Source organism: Protopterus annectens, chromosome 4.part1 (assembly GCF_019279795.1).
Source record: "Protopterus annectens isolate FY-2018-M chromosome 4.part1, PAN1.0, whole genome shotgun sequence".
Taxonomy (NCBI): Eukaryota; Metazoa; Chordata; order Ceratodontiformes; family Protopteridae; genus Protopterus; species Protopterus annectens.
Window position 1 is genome coordinate 132,458,111 of NC_056734.1, and position 18,377 is coordinate 132,476,487.

Sequence of the window (18,377 nt, forward strand, 5' to 3'; positions counted from 1 at the left end):
CAGATAGCTTTGTTGCCTCACAGCAAGAGGTTCCTCATTTCGATTCCTGGCTGAGGAGCCTTCTGTGTGGAGTCTGCATGTCCTTCTTATGTTCATGTGGGTTTCCTCTGGGTGCTCAGGTTTCCTCCCACATTCCAAAGATATGCAGTAGGTGGATTGGACATTCTAAATTGGCCATAGGTGTGGGTATGATGTGGAAGAACTGCCACGGCAGGGCTTGCCACCTGGCAGTGTAAACCTTGGATCTTGATGATTGTTATTGTTGAAGTGACACCTTGACCCCATGTGCAAAAAGGGTTGTGGATGGAAGAAGTTTGAAACTCAAAATGTCTGTCATTATTTAATGACTTCACTCTTTAATTATCTGACATAAAGCCACAAATTTGGGGTAATCAGAAACAAATAGCACATGGTGTTAAGTAAAATAATGTGGTTACTGGTGATGCACAGTGTAGAGGTGTTTCCGATACACATCTAGTGGGGCCGTGCAAAAGATTAAATAATATGACATACATCACATGCAAATGACTGCATAATGATATACTCATATGTGTTAATATGCTAATGAGAACAATCATACATAAAATGTATTAAATTAGCACAATGAGTCTCAGTGATCAGCTTATCTAAACACCATCATTTTTTGGTAAGCAAGTATATCTCTTGTATTAAGATGCTAGGAATAATATCTGCTTTAGCTGGTCAGCATGTACTGACCAGCTAAAGTAGACAATCAGCATGTGCTAGTGGCTGCCTTGGGAGTGAATATCCGTTATGTTCTGTGCCACCACCACCCGTGACACAGAAGGATCTACCAGAGGCTGACAGAGCTTCACTTCTATGACTGAGACATAGTTGACCACTACCATGTGGCCAGGAACCTCATACAGGAGCTAGTATATATTTTATGTCCTCACATGGAATCAAAGGGATGTATGGACTTCCTCTCACTATGGACACAAAGGCTGGTGTTTTTCTATTGTATTATCCATTATTAAATATTTTTGTACCCCTTCATTATGGCTGGTCTTTTAGAGAATACTTTTAACATCTTGAGAGTACTTGTGCTTATTTTAGTGACACTGTGGCCACTCCAATAAGCCATACTGCTTCGATTACACTCTACCATTTATATCAGTAGTAATCTGACACAGTATAATTGATTACCCTTTGTAAGAGTCTCAGAGTATCTGGCTGCTGGTAGCAATCTACTTTGTAGTTTGGTGAGAGGGGACACAGCTGGTGAATCTGTCAGCCTTTCCCAGGTGTGAGTGTGTGTGTGTGTGTGTGTGTGTGTGTGTGTGTGTGTGTGTGTGTGTGTGTGTGTGTGTGTGTGTGCGTGTGCGCGTGTGTGTGTGTGTGTGTGTGTGTGTGTGTGTGTAAGTATAATCAGATATTCAAATGTATGTGTGTGTCAGATACTTGGAACTGGAACACAGTACTCCAAGGTGGGTCTTGTTTGGAATCTGGAGAGACAGACAGTCCAGTCCCAGTGGAGTGTGTTCCCTGTGTGCTCTTGGGATAAACTGCGGTTAATGCAAAGGGCTGGATTTGAAATATTGTGTAAATCCGTTCCTGTGTTTTTACTGACTCCCTCTTACTGGTGTCAGTGGTGAGAACTGGGGCTCCTTGATTATTAGCATGGGGGTAAGAGGGGCCATCACATATTGGTGTCAGAGCAGTGGGATTTTAATTGAACTTCAGTAGCCTGTAAGCAGTTGTCACTGAAGATGTGTGTACTCTCAACAGTCACAAGGTAAACATACAGAGTTTCAGTTTCACAATGGTTTTATTTATGTTTGTTAGTTTAGTCAGAGAAAGCAGGCAAAGATTTCAGCAGAGGATTATAGCAAGCTGACAAAGAACGAGTTGGCCAAGGTGTGCGAAGCTAAAGGCCTGGTGCATGCCAACCTGACTAAACAGGATATGACTTCAGCCTTAATTACAGCTGCAGCATGATCCAGCAACCTGGGAGATAGCCAGTCCAGTGAATGGGATGTGCAGTCTTCAAAAACAGGACAGGTTACCTTTTCCTCAGAGGACTTAAAAATCCATCTGGAGTTAAAGAGACTTGAACTGGAAGCCAAACATTTGGAGGGTGAAGAAAAGGACAAGTAGTGCCAGCATGAAATGGAGGCCAGACATTTGGAGATCGAAGAAAAAGAGAGACTGCAGAGTTTGGAGGCTGAAGAAAAGGAGAAGCAGCATCAGCATTAAAGGGAGATGTTGACTCTTCATCAGGGTCATGAGGTTAATGGGGAAGGGAGTAACCGAACCCTAGAAGGAATAAAGGTCAGTTCATTTCTTCTGCCATTTAAAGATGATACTGATTTTGTTAGTTTTATTCATATATTTGAAAGGGTATGCAAACAGTATGATGTTGACTAAGAGCTCTGGGTACAATTCCTGACCCCCCTTACTCCATGATAAAGCTGTAACTGCTGTTTCTAAATTGGCTGATATTGATTGTTTAAACTATGCTAAAGTAAAACCATGTTTGCTAGACTGTTTTAAGTTAACACCTGAAGCTTACAGAAAAAAAGTTTTGTGAGGATAAAAGCAAGGCAGATGAAAGTGTATGTGATAGGTAGATAAGTGGGCGTCAGGTCACCACTTTTGAAAGGCTGCAGACCTTTTAGTGAGAGAACAAGCCTTTACCACTTTTCCTGAGGACATGAGAATCTGGTTGGTAGACTGAGAATGTAACTCTGCAGATGAACTGCAGAGAAAAGGGAATCTCTACTTAGCAAGCAGGGCATCACTACATAAGAAGGGGACACCCAGTGCTGCACTTGGTATACAAGAGAACCCATGGTGGACAGCTTAAATTACCCCAACAGAGTCTACCAGTAACAGGGGAAGCCACTAGGTCAGGTACATTGCCAGGACCAATGGCTGGATGTTTTAAATGTAACCAGAGGGGCCATGCAGCATACAAATATCCACTGAAGCAAGATGGGGGACAAATGGTGAGGAATCCAGCAAGTAGGAATAACTGCCTGCCAGTGGTACATTGTCTGGAGACAACAGAGGTACCAAACCATCACCGGAGTTTGTATCCTATGTTAGTGGATGTAAGACAGGCCACTGCTAAGAGAGACACAGTTTCTGACATAACCATTGTGAAGCCTGTAGTGGTTAAAGAAGAGCAGTACTTGCTTGGGCAGTCCACACCAGTTAGAGCTTTAGGAGGGACCCCATTCCAAATACCTTTGGCCAGGGTTCACCTTGCCTGGGAAGGTGGAACAGAACAAAGTGTGTTTCAAGATATCCTTGCAGATGCCTTAATAAGAAATGATTTTACCTTGTGTGCATGTAGTTACACACAGTCAAGTTTGGAAACAGGCAGGTAGGTCTGGTAGCCTGGGGGGACACAGACAGACTCCATGCCTGAAGTTGGGCTGGTAATGTGGTTGTTTCAGGAAGGAAGCTACCTAGTAGCGGTGAGTCTGAAAATGAACCACGGCTTCTGATAGGTAGTGATGTTGCCATGGACAGAGGTGAGTGGTAGTACCCAAGCTGACGGGGAGGCACAGTTGTCAGAAAAATGCTAGGCTTCCCATGGAAGGGGAGCAGGGAAGAGTCATGAAAGTGGAGTTGAGACAGGCACAGCTTTCGGACCCTACCTTACAAGGTTTGAGGGGGGTAGCTATGGAGGCACCTGATGCTCAAAGAAAAGGGGAGTCTGTATAATGGAACAAAGGGTTACTGAACAGAGAATAGACCCTTGAGGGAGGGCTAGAGGGTGAGGTTATACAGCAGTCGGTAGTGCCCAAAGCCTATTGTCTGGCACTTCTAGTCATAGCCCATGACATTCCTTTTGCAGGTCATGTGGGTATAAAGCATACTAAGAGTCGTGTTATGCAGAAGTTTTATTTGCCTTGGATTGCAAAGGATGCAACAGGGTACTGCAGGACCTGTGAGCAGTGCCAAAGGGTAGGCAAGGCAGGAGACAAGACCAAAGCTTCATTGATGCCTTTGCCTGTAATTGAGGAGACATTTCAGAGGGTAGCTATGGATATTGTGGGGCCTCTGAGTACCCCAAGTTCCACAGGGAAGATGCATATCCTGGTGGTAGTAGATTATGCTACCAGATACCTGGAGGCAGTAGCTCGGTCCTCCATTGAGGCAGAAAAGGTGGCAAATGCTTTGTTAGAGATTTTCAGCAGGGCAGATTTCTCAAAAGAAATATTGACTGACAGAAGTGCCAATTTCATATCAGACCTGCTGGCTTGTCTGTTGAAGTACTGTGGGGTGAAGCACCTAAAAACCACCCTCTACCATCTCCAGACTAATGGTCTTGCTGAGAGGTTAAACTGTACACTAAAGGCCATGCTATGGACATTTGTAGACCAGTTTAAGAGGTAGTGGGACATATATTTGCCCCATCTGCTGTTTGCATACAGAGAGGTACCTCAGAAATCCACAGTTTTTTCACACTTTGAGTTACTGTATGGGCATAGGGTGAGGGGGCCTTTAAATATGATTCATGATGAGTGGCAGGGTGAGTGTGAATCCCACAAGGTATCTGTTGTGGCATATGTCCTAAAGCTCAGAACAAGGCTTAGGGAGCTCATACATATATCCTCCCATTGTTTCTTTGTGAATAGCTTATCTAATCTCTATACCCCAAGTAGACTCCAGAATATTTTTCCTCATTTAGACAGTAAATGTTGGAGGTGTGAAGGGGAAGAAAGAGATAATTGGGAACATATTTTCTGGGGGTGTGGTGAGTTGGTGGACTTTAAGGATTCCTTGCAGGATGCACTGTCAGAGATGCTGGGTGGGCAGATTTGTCTGACGAGGGAGATGATTTTTCTGAGCTATGATACAGAATCAGAATTACCGAGACATGGTAAGGCCTTGCTGTGTCTAACAATGGTGGCTGCCAAAAAAGCAATTACTAGAAAATGGAAATCAAAATCTAAACCAGCTATACTGGAACTAGTGAATATAGTAACAGAGATAAAACAACTGGAATTGAGATCTTTAGAAAAGGTAGAAAAACTACATGGGAAAAAATGGGAATTTTGGGAACAATACATACGGGGAGGAATGAGGTTTAAAAGGCAGCAGGACTTAAACGGACTATGTAATGTTTGACTGAAAAAGATTGGGTAGATTATAAGTGATATATAATGTTTGTAACTGGGAATGTGTCAGTATGGTTTGTGATGTAAATGCTTGCGATTAGGATTGTGTTGGTGTGGTTTGTTTTTGTTTATATAAACGTATGATTGCATATATAGTAAGTGATGGTTTAATGAAGGTGTTTCTTGTTTAAAAAAGCAGGAATTTGATTACTTTTATATGAATATAAATTTGCCTGTTTCGCAAGTGATAATTCAATAAAGGTGTTTGGAAAAAAAGGCTCATGGGTTTGGTCCAGGAGAACCTAGCAGCAGCCCAACAGCAGAAAAAGGTTTGGTATGACAGGAAGGCTTGAGTCCAAGAGTATACTGTGGGACAACAGGTTATGGTGCTCATTCCTGTCAGACACAATACGCTGCAGTCAGCTTGGGAGGGACCCTTCAAAGTGTTAAGGAAGGTCAGTCATGTTAATAACATGGTAAACCTGCTAGGCAGGAGGCAGGGGCACAAATTGTACTATGTTAACAAGATGACGCCTAAGCATGTCAGGAATGTCCTGGGCGGACTACAAAGGGCAGGACTTATCATTAAGCCCAGTGAGTGTCAGGTTAAGGTGGATGCTATTCAGGCGTGGCCTGTCCCTGTTACCAAAATTCAAGTGAGGGTATTATTGGGTACAGCTGGGTACTAAAGAAAGTTAATTCCCAATTATAGTACAATAGCTGCACCCCGCACAGATTTGATAAGAAAAACAGGCCAGATAAGGTAGTGTGAACCCCAGCCTGCGAGCAGGCATTCCAGAAGCTTAAAGGAGGTTTGGGAGGACCCCCTGTGTTACCAAGTCCAGATTACAGCAATGCCAATACAGATGGACTCTCAAGACAGGGTATAGGTTAATGTGTTCCCAGACAGACCCATTCCTCTTTAGTAAAGTTTTTCCAGGGTCACTTGAAAACTAGCTTGAGTCTTCAAAGGGAAGAGAGAGGGATGTGACATTGGGAGGTATTGCTAACTGTACCAGGAGAAATAAGACAATGTATGTGTGGCATATGCCAGCATGCCTGGCTGAAATATTATAAATAATCTTATGTCATTTGACTGTCACATTGATTTGTACAAATGCTTGTATTAAAAATGTATTTGTAAAAGCTGCTTATATCAGAAAAGCTGCAACTGAATCTTAAAAGAGTTCTGAATGTGTATTTTGCCAGAGTGAGGTGACTAGATATGATGTCATTCTATAAGCAGCTGAAGGATGGAACTCTGGCAGCAGCAGAGTTGCTGTTTGTTTGTGTTTTTGTTTTTCTTTGGGACCTGTTATAAAAGATCTATGTCAGTTATCACAGTTCAGCTGAGTTCAGTTGTTCAGTTGTTAGTTGCACAGTTCAGTCAGTGTGTAGTATCTCATCTTGCCTTGTGGAAGTGAGCATCTCAGCAGTGCATCTTGCCTTGTGATAACAAGTGATTTAACTAGGGACAGCTTCTCTTTAGTTCAGTTAGGAAAAGTACAGTGAAATTAATTTAGTATTATTTATATTTCTGCATCTGTGAGATTCTATCCAACTGTGTTAGTTTTATATTTCCTGTGACTGAAAACTCTTTTATTTGTTGTAACTAAATGTTGTGCCCTCCTGTTTTTCTATTTTGTTATCCATTATTAAATAGTTTTATACCTTTTCATTGTGGCTGGTCTTTTAGCGAATACTTTTAACATCTTGAGAGTACTTGTGCTTATTTTAGTGACACTGTGGCCACTCCAATCAGCCTTAATGTTTCAGTCACACCCTACCATTTATATCAGTATTAATTTGACACAGTATAATTGGTTACCCTTTGTGAGATCCTTAGAGTATCTGACTGATAGCAGCAATCTACCTTGTAGTCTGGACAGAGGGGACAAAGCTGATGATTCTATGTCAGCCTTTCCCAGGTGTGTGTGTGTGTGTGTGTGTGTGTGTGTGTGTGTGTGTGTGTGTGTGTGTGTGTGTGTGAAAAATCAGATATTCAAGTGTGTCTGTGTGTGTCAGATGGTTACATTTCAAAACATCTAAAACTCATAACATCTAAATTCAAAACATCGAGACTATAACATCTAAAACCCAAAACATCAACATCAAATTTCATAACATCGAAACTTTGCATCACAACATCAAACACTACAAATCACATGAAAATAACATCCCCTCCACCTATAACAACACCAAACTAACAAACACACTTTTTACTACGTTTTCTGTGAGGAGGGGGCAAGCCCCCTGCACCCCCCCCATGGCGGGGCTCTGACCACCCCCCACCCCACCCCTGTAAATTAAATATACCAACTCCGAGATCGCACTACAGTGGGAAAAAGTTAATTTCCTAACCCCACTGTATCACAATCACCATAAAGAATGTACACATAATGTCTATATCATTTACCTGTATGGCTTAAAAAACACATACAGAGTGGCAAAATAAACACTATATAAATAGTATCAATTCCTACACTATATTAATAAAAACTACAACATCTCATACTGAAACCACAAGAATAACAGATTAAACTATAACATTTACACGTTTTATGATTTCTATATTATACATTTTCGATGTTAAGAAATTTGATGTTATGAGTTTTAGATGTTTTGGGTTTTAGATGTTGTGGCTTCGATGTTTTGAATGTAGATGTTATGAATTTTAGATGTTTTGAAGTGTAACGTGTCAGATATATGGAACTGCAACACAGTGCTCCAAAGTAGGTCTTGGTTGGGATCTGGAGAGACAGAGACCAGTCCCAGTGGAGTATGTTCCCTGTGTGCTGTTGGGGTAAATTGTCTTTAATGCAGAGAGCTGCATTTGGAATACTGTGTAAATCCATTCCTGTATTTTTAGTGACTGCCTCTCACTGGTGTCAGTGGTAAGGATTGGGGCTCCTTGATTACTGGCACAGGGTAAAGAGGGGCTGTCACATAATGTATTACGCTCTGCGGCTGAGGGGCCTGTCCCATATACCATGGGTTCCTTTACTGTGTACAGTCTTTAACTTTATGAGAAAATACTTCATTGTCACAGTCACTATGCACAGAGCACAATTTCTCCTACCAGACACTATGCATGTAGTATAGTCAGTATGTGAAAGCTGTCAATCATGGAAGTATTTTGTAGCAGTCTCTGGTACTCAAACACAGGGTAGCAGTTAGCAGAGAGGTTTAAGGCTATCAGCTATTGACAAACTGATTCCTATAGTCCAGGGTTTGATTCTCTGAACCTCCATTTCCATACGTTATGACTCTAAGCAAGGCACTTAATCAGACAATGCTCTGGGGAAATTAGGCTAAGCTGATCATATGGTCTCATGGTGTACATGACTAGTAACTACCTATCTTTGCTTTTTTATTTGCCTGTTAAGCACAAATGCGTATTTTCAGGGATGAACTTAGAATAGTACTATGATCAAATGATTTGTCTGGAATCCCACAGTTTGCTAGAAGAAACTGAGAGAATAAAACATAGAACCACAGGATGAGGCTCATAACTGCTGTACCAACTCACTATGAAATTACCGCTGGATAGAACTTTGTTTCCCCTATGGTACAGGGTTGTTGAAGTAATAGGCAGTAATGCTTCAATATATTTTGCAGAATGGTATTGCTAAAATGTTGCAAACATTAATGCCTGACCTGTCTGTGGCATTTCACCTGGACACAAAATAATGCTTTTTGGTAGTAGGCTGCATATGGTCAAAGCAAAATTTGACAAAGGACTATTTACTGAATCCAATTTGCTAAATTGCATTTTACTTAAAATTGTTTTGACAGTACAAGAGGTACCTTCATTGCCCTTAAGTGTGGAGATACTCCATACTCCATCTAAATATTATCTGTGTTGTTTGAGAATTAATATGTCAAAGTCTTCTAAATCAGAATGTAACAGATCTGTGAGCTGCATTTATGCCTTATAAAGTCTGAAGCAGATAAACTAAAATATGTAATTTAATTGCCAATACATGTATGTGTTTCAGTAGTATCATAAGTTGTGAGGATGTGTGACATTTTTTTGTGCAATGCATAAAAAAGTATATGAAGTATGATACATGAAAAATCATTTAAAACATTAATTAGATTTGAAAGAATTTAAATGACAAATGTCATCAACATTACCAAGGCTAATTAAAGCCTAGAATTTTAAATGTATATCTAAGGCTAAGCATTAACTACAGGACAGAAGCACTTAATTGAAGTTTCAATAAACATAGTATTTTTTTATATATTTTTTCCCTTTTTAATAACCTTGTAAATGATACTGTGCATTTTTTTATCCCTGATCCCCTTGCTGGCAATCAATTCATACCCCCCAGCTGCTTAATTGCTTCAATCATTCCTTCTCCAGAAATGAGACCCCTCTGGCCCATTTTTTCCTTTCTGGCAAGAGCCAAGCAAAACCAGAATGGGAGCCATCATTCACATATCACAGATCAGTGCACCACCCACCTAACCCCTCCCTGCAGTGACCAATGTGCTCTACAATTGCTACTTGCAGAGGATGCATGCATGCCATCCCCATATTATGTGGTGCACCATTGCAATATAGCCTTGCTAGGCTCATTGCTGCAGGTAATACATGTATATGTACATTCCTGCAGGTGTTACCAATGAAAAAAAAAATCCTGCATCCTACCCCCACCAGGATGGGCAAACTGGCATTGGCAGGTCACTCCCACCCTCTCCTATTTGGTCCCTCCAGGGTCCACAGCACTAATCCAACACAGGTTGTCTGGGGCACAGTCAGGACTTTTCCCCTCTACACCATGGTGTCAGGTAACAGTAGGCAATATTCTAACCAAAAACATTCAGTGCAGAGCAGGTATTATGACAGAGGTTTTATGTGAATTTAACAGTGATTGTGCTACACATCTACTCTTAAATATTTTTGCACTTCAATAATTGTGGGTGTAAAATCAGTTAGGCACCAGATAAACATTTGTTTCACTTGCATTTATAAAAAAAATGAACTGTGAGAAAAATGACATTCCCAGTTTGAAGAAAAAAAAAAAAAAAACGATTATGCAGGTTAGCTGATTCTGAGGAAGAGTAGGCATCTACAGTGCTGGAGATCTGAGGTTAGAAATAAGCCCATATTTTCCTTATTCCCTAAAACAGAGTGCTATGCATGAGACAGTATAAATTCTATCTGAGAAAAAGATAAACAATATGGTATCACATCGAACACATGAATAGAACTGGATACGCTAGATGCCTGAATTTTTTTCTGTGTTTGAGCATATAAACTTCATGGATATTTCTGTATATCCAAAGTCTGCTCAGAGAAGGAACTATCACAGGCTTATGGCTGAGACAATAGCCAACATGTTCATCACGCTTAAACAGTCAAGTGCAGCTTTCCATAGTAAGTGGGGGATGGGTTTACAAGAACTCCAGATATTGGACTGCCAGGGCAGTTGATAGTGTGAGTAAAGGAATAGCACTCAGTGTGACACTTGACAAATCAGGCCAGAAACAAATGAACACACACACACATACACGCAAACACATGGACACAGGCACTCACAGCCATACACATAAATGCACGCAAAACACTATTAACAAAAGCATAGAATTCACATTTTATTAAATCACGTGTGAAGAAATGGCTGCATTTATGAACAAACTACAGTGTTTTATTTTTATTCTGGAACCCATTGCTTATATATAAAGTATATAATGAAACACCTGGAACTAGCAGACATTGTTTAATGTTTTGCAAAATACAATTTATTTTGTTTTCTGACATTTTCACCTCTATTATTTTCAAGATAATGTTATGAACATCAGTCATTGAAATGCTGATTAATGCTTATTGAATTTACAGATCTAACACAGGAACATTGACTACAAAAAATATTTTTAGTGGGGGCAAGACCACCTATCAAATATTTTCACTCTGAGTTTGGACAGCCCAAGAAAAAAAGTATATTTCTCTTTTTGAAGCTTGTGTGAACCAATGAGTGTGAGCTTAGAACAACCTAACCTTATAAATTTGGCAATTCACTCATTTGGTAATTCAGTATTTAACCTTATCAAGGATAGGCCTTTCTCATGCATCAGTTGAAGCAGATGCTTGGGGCACATTTTTGTGTTCAGCTTTTAATACATTAACGAGTAAAGGACATTATGGACTCTATCAATGATCAGTGTAGCTGATAACACCTTCTTGTTGTGTCTTTTGGCTTTTCCCGGTTAGGGGTCGCCACAGCGGAACTCCGGTCCGCTAATGATTGGCAGTAGATTTTAAGAGCCGAGTTGCCAGCTCTGACGTGCAACCTTCAACGAAGGTACGCCCATTCACACGTCTCCACACAGAAGACGCTTTAGCTGAGAATCGAACAGAACAACGTCTTACTGTGAGGCGACAACGCTACCACAGCACCACCACCGCAGTCATAGTAGCTGATAACACCAAAGCACCAAACACTAATAAAAAACAAAATGACAAGCTCAAGTTGATCTCAATTTATTAGTAAGCACTTTCAACCGATAACATCAGCCTTTATCAGACAAAATTACACAAAACTTCACCAACTTTTATATGTGAATATGATTAATTAATTAGTCAATTAACACCCAATAATAATAAATCTTAAATACAGTTTTAAACTAATAACCCCCCCCCCCCCACATAATAAAAACAATACAAATTAATCGGTTAAAAGCTTTCATCTTTAAAATACTTGTTATAGAAATGGTTTCATTTAAACCCGGTCTCATTGAGGCATTAAGATAAATTTGCCACCAATATTCTCTGTTTTACAAGATAATCTTCCAAGGACCCCCCAGGACCCACCTTAACTTGCTCTAAAACAGTAAAACCAAAGGAATTGTTACTATTTTGCTCAATGTGTCTAAATAAATAAATTATTTTTCTTTTTGCTTATTTCATAATTATGTTCATAAATGCACTGTTTTAATTTACTCTCTGTTTTGCCAACATAATAAGAAAAACAGTCTGTACACTTTGCACCATATATCACCCCTTTAGACATACAACTAAAGGATCCAGTAATTTTAACCTCTTTATCCCCTAAATGAATATTTTCACATTCTAAAATATTTAAGCATTGGCTACACATACCACAATTCTTCATTTTACCTTTTTGTTTGATTCCCCCTGGTGAAGAAATATCACACCAGTCCTTCAAATTGCTATCCCTTTTATAAACTACTTTGGGAGATGAACCCAAAATTGCACTCACATCTCTATCACCTAAAAGAAAAGCCCGATTTTTATGAAGGATCTGTAGAATGGCACAACTATCATTAGTAAAAGTGGTAATAAAATTTAATGTGCCAAAGGAACTATCGTTCACTGATCTGCCTGTTGGACATTGGGTCAATACAACCAAATTGTTTTACTCTAACTCGCTCACAGTTGTCTCATTATTTGATCCCATACTCAAAAGGGGAGAAAAAACACCAGAGGTACTTTTATTAATCACTTCAGTAATCACAGCCTTCACTAAAGTCCTAGGATAATCTCTGTTAAGAAACATTTGTCCAATAAAATAACATTCATGTACAAATTCATTCATCAAAGTAACCATCCTTGCTGCCCGCACCATTTGGCCTTTTATTACTACCCTTCTTAACATGAAAGGGATGGTTACTTGAAAAATGCAAAAACTTGTTAGAATATGTCTTTTTCCTGTATATGGTAGATTTTAAACACCCCCTCATTAAATCCTTAGTCAATAACACATCTAAGCAGGCTATACTTGTTTCACCTACTTGAAAAGAAAAATCCAAAAATTCAGTGGAGACATTCAAGTAATCAATAAAACTAGGTATGAGGTCCTTTGGACCTTCCCATACAAAAAGTAAATCATTTGAAAACTGGATATGCATTTTCACATAAACCATAAAGTGTGAATTAATCAAGCATTTAATTTCACACATGGCCATAATAACATTGGCCTAAAGGGGCCCCAATGGGGTGACCCCATAGCTACCCCTTTCACTTGTTTAAAATAATGGCCATCATAAAAAATGAAGTTATTAAACAATACTAATTCTAAAAGATGTGACATAATATTTATCTTATCCTGGCCAATTGGCACAATCTCAGTAAAAAATTCTGTAAACCATTCCACACCAACTTCATGTGGTATACAAGGGTAAAGGTCTTTGACATCCACAATCCAACACAGTCTTTTATGTTTATGGTCCCCCATCTAATTTATTATATTTTGAGAGGAAAGCCCAGGAGTCACAACACAAATATTCAAAAGTAGATAACTTACTTTTTAAATGCCAATGAACATATTTAGCAATAAAATATGTTTTAGACTGTCCAGCATTCACTATGGGGCACAGAGCTGGGTCGTTTAAATTTTTATGTATCTTGTGTATTCCAAATATTGTTGCCACCCTTGGATACTCAATATACATAAATGCAAAAGCCTCAGATGTAATTTGTCACACAAAAAATAATCAATTCTACCATAAGAAATATTAAGCTCATTAAATGATGCTTCTACATAGCTATCATCATACAACAACTGTAACATGTGCTGATTATAATCAACCAGATTCATTACTACCAAACCTCTACCCTTGTCGGGCTGCATAAAATGCAAATCACCCCTATTTTTTAACTCATCCACCTGTCAGGCGCTAGAATCCGCCACATACCACAAGCTCTCAGGTCACTCCAAGGCAAGTACAAATATGACTCAGTCATTGTCCATGCTGGTGTGAATGACCTGAGATGTACCTCCCTGGACTACATGAAAAGAGACATAGAGGAGCTCTCTGAGCATGTAGCCCAGGCTGGTATGACCCTGACCTTGAGTAGCATCTTACCCTCACCAAGAATGATGCCACAATATGTAGACAAGATGATCAATTTCAACAATTGGCTTAAGTATTGGTGTCATTCAAAGGGGATCCAATGCCTGTCAGCCTGGGATGACATGCTCGACAAGCCACGATGCTTCGCTAGGGACGGCTTGCACCTGTCACCCCTGGGCTTTTGGATATTGGCAAAGGCTCTTGCTACCCCCATAGTGCCCTTTTTTAGGCAAGGCTCAAAAGACAAACCCACCTCCATAGGTATCACAAGGGATAAAAAACTAAGAGTAATGCTACTCAACGTAAGAAGTCTAAACTTCAAGATGCATGCACTCGAAACTCTCCTTAGCATGGAGAACATCGATATCTGTGCAGTAATAGAAACCTGGTTCAAGGGTCCCGAGAGCACTCCAGCACTACCAGGTTATACCTCATACCATGCTAAAACTTGGACCACAAAAGGAGGGGGAGTATCACTAGTCGTCAAAGATACCCACACCTCCAGGTTGGTGGCACAGCACGAAGCATCAGAGACTATCCATGTGCAACTAACAGTGGGTAAAACTGCCTTCCAGTTTATAGCCTGCTACAGACCACCCTCCCAAACACAGGAACCCCACTCGGCCTTCCTGAGAATACTGGAAAATATGAAGGTCTCTCCAAACACCATTATATTGGGCGACTTCAACTACCCAAACATAGACTGGGAGCATTACTCTAGCTCCGACACCCTAGCCCAAAGGTTCCTAGAATTTATAAACTCAAATGCTATGGAACAACTTGTTACCACTCCCACAAGAGGGGAAAACATACTGGACCTGATCATCACCAACATGGGGACACTATACTCCAGACCAGAAGTGTATCTCTCACTGGTAAGATCAGACCATAAACTAATCTCACTGGATATTCACATCCCGACCCCACACCCTGCCCAGAAAACCACAGTGAAAAACTTCTCTAAAGCAAATTTCACATGCCTCAAAACCGAGGCGGAATCCTTCAAAGCCCCCGGGCCTTTGAAAAATACGGCCCAGACCGCAGAATCCTTTATAAACGCATTCTATGAACACCTTCAGGAATGCATGGATCATGCAATCCCAAATAAAACCAAGACCCAATCCTCCAAAGGCAGACGTCCTGTCTGGTGGACCCCAGCCATAAACAAACTATACAATAGAAGGAGGAAGCTACTACATGATAGAGCAAAATCCCCAAAAGGGAAGGCATCTCTGATCAGTATTAGCAAAAAACTATGGGCACTCATAAAATCGTCTAAGGCCAGCTTCGAGAGAAATATTGCACAGGACACTAAGGATAATCACAAGGCTTTCTTTAGTTATGTTAGGAACCTGGGTGGGAATTCCCAGATATGCTCAGAATTAGTCCAAAATGACAAAAAATACACAGAGCCCACAGACATTGCCAACATCCTAGCTGACAGGTTCAGTGCAAACTTCTCCTCCCCCTCCCCACCAAAAGGGCAAATATCTATCCCAACAGAGTGCTGCCTCCCTGACATCTCAGATGCTCAGGTAAGAGGTCTCCTCTCCAAAGCAAAAAACACAGCATCAATGGGACCAGATGGTGTCCCGGGCTGCGTCCTACATGAACTCCAAGAAGAGCTAAACCTAAACATAAAACTACTGTTCAATCTTAGCCTTACTACAGAATATGTACCCAAAGAGTGGCGTACAGCAACAGTGGTCCCTCTCCACAAAGTTGGTGCCTCAACGGATCCTGGAAACTATCGCCCCATAAGCCTGACTAGCTTGGTCTGCAAAGCTATGGAAAGGATCATCATGGACCTCATAAATAAAGATATTGGGGACCTACAGACACTGGATCCTACCCAGTTTGGCTTTGTTAAGGGCAGATCCTGCCTCTTAAACCTGGTCAATTTCTTTGAAACAGTCACCAAGGCCATTGATGAGGGGAAGGTGGTCCACACAGCCTACCTGGACCTCGCAAAAGCCTTCGATACAATACCCCACTCGGGCATTATAGATAAGCTCACCAGCTTAAATATAAACCCCAATGAACTAGATGGGTTGCAAACTGGCTCAAGGACAGAACCCACATGGTTAGAATTGCTGGAGCCATGACAGACTCCAAACCAGTTACAAGTGACGTCCCACAAGGCTCAGTCCTGGGACCTCTCTTGTTCGGTATATATTTCTCGGTGGTACAGGCCAACACGGAAGGACTGTGGCTGACCAAGTTCGCAGATGACTGCAAACTGGGCGCCATAATCAACTCTCCAGCCGACACAAGCATCCTCCAAAAGGGCCTCATAGAAACAGACAACTGGTGCCAGAGCCATGGCCTCAAACTAAATGCCAAAAAGTGTATAGTCATCACCTTTGGCAAAAACAAAGCGCCCACAAATTACCACATAGGTGGTAATCCATTAAGTACAGAAGAAGTCATTAGGGACCTGGGGACCCAAGTTGATAGCAATCTGTCATTTGACAACCACGTGGCCAAAGTGGTTAGAAAAACATTTTATATAGCCCACCTAATCATGAAGGGATTCACATCTAGATCAGGGAGGTCATCGTGCCTCTTTACTCATCCCTCATCAGGCCCATAATTGAGTACAATGCCCCTTTTGGGATGTACCTTACCAGACACCTGCAGCAACTGGAAAGACCCCAAAAGTACCTCACCAAGAGGATCAAAGGGCTCACACAGATGCCATATGCTGCCCGGTTAAAGAAACTCCAGCTCTACTCAGTGGCATACCGCCTGCTCAGAGGCGATCTGTGCCTGACGTATAAAGCCATGTCCAACCCGGAATTAATGGACATGCTGCACCTCAGAAAATCCAAATCCCATCGAGCTACGTGCTCGAGAGACTTGAACCTCAGCACTGAAATAAATAGGACATGCTGGAGGGACAGATTCATAACCCAGAGGCTCCCTTCACTCTGGAATAAAATCCCAGTCCAGGTTAGGCAGAGTCCCACATTGACTCTCTTCAAGAGGAATCTTGATGAGTGGATGGGAGATCGTAGGTTTACCCCGGCTATCACTTCTATGTCACTGTTAGACAGAGGCACAGTATACTAACCTCAAAAAAAGGCATAGCAAAATTAATTTAAAATGGGTGGCGAAAGCCAAACACACTCTGGCTAGGCTTATAAATGCCCTAGGGCAGATAGCCTAGTATGAACCTATGAACCTATAAACATTTTTGTTCCAAAGTAAGATTACAAGTTGTTTGGATACACAAATACTTTAATAAATATCTAAGTCCAGCTCACAGGGGTGATATATGCTGCAAAGTGTACAGACTGTTCTGCTTATTATGTTGGCAAAACAGAGTGCAAATTAAAACAGTGCATTTATGAACATAATTATGAAATAAGCAAAAAGAAAAATTCTAACACTTTATTTAGACACATTAAGCAAAATAGTAGCCATTCCTTTGGTGTTACTGTTTAAGAAGAAGTTAAGGTGGGTCCTGGGGGGGATCCTTGGAAGATTCTCTTGGAAAACAGAGAATATTGGTAGCAAATTTATCTTAATGTCTCAATGAGACCAGGTTTAAATGAAACCATTTCTATAACAAATATTTTAAAGATGAAAGCTTTTAACCAATGAATTTGTATTGTTTTTATTATGTGGGAAGCTGTTGGTTTAAAACTATATTTATGATTTATTATTATTGGTTGTTAATTGCTTAATTAATTAATTGTATTCGCATATAAAAGTTGGTGATGTTTTATGCAATTTTATCTGATGAAGGCTGGTGTTACCAGTCGAAAGTGCTTACCAATAAATTGAGGTCAATTTGAGCTGGTAATTTTTGTTTTTATCAGTGCAGCTGAACTGAATGTGAAGTCAATCAATGAGATAGCCTGCAGCCATCTTCCTTTATATGTTAATTGGGTAAATGACATGATCTCTGTAGACCTTTTTCAGCAATAAAACTGACTTCAAAAACAAACGAACAAACAAAAGCTACTAACATGAAAAATACAGAGAAACAGGTCAATTAACATATCTATAGGAAGGAAACAAGCAGGAAATTGACAATGGAGGTATGCAGCACACCTAAACTTCAATTAAATAAATTGTTGTTACAGTATTTATGAATTCACATGTTCAGTATTTAATCAACTATAGAGATTGCATTCCTGTGTGCATGCTGAGATTAGGAAGCTAATATCTGTAAGTATTGTGTCAGCACATATTTGAAGCATAAGGTTTTGCGTAAAAGATGGACTCTGAGAAACCACATTTGATTCCTGCCTACTGACAACCTGATCTATATGGGACTCAGAACCAGATGTGCCATTTAGGCTGAAGACTTATGATACCACCTATTCAGCATTGCCACATCTCCAGTTTCCATTACCATGCCATAAATACTGTTGTGATCTAGTAAATGAGTCTGTCTTGCAATATGCATTGGCTACTTACAGTGAGTTAGTAAAGCAATTGCCTCTACCTAACAAT

At 40.4% G+C, this 18,377-nt stretch overlaps 1 protein-coding gene across 1 annotated transcript in view; it reads right to left on the minus strand.

The window, feature by feature from the left end:
- Positions 1–18,377, minus strand: part of LOC122800774 (vesicle-associated membrane protein 2-like) — a 592,701-nt gene that overhangs the window by 84,266 nt on the left and 490,058 nt on the right. The window lies entirely within an intron of this gene.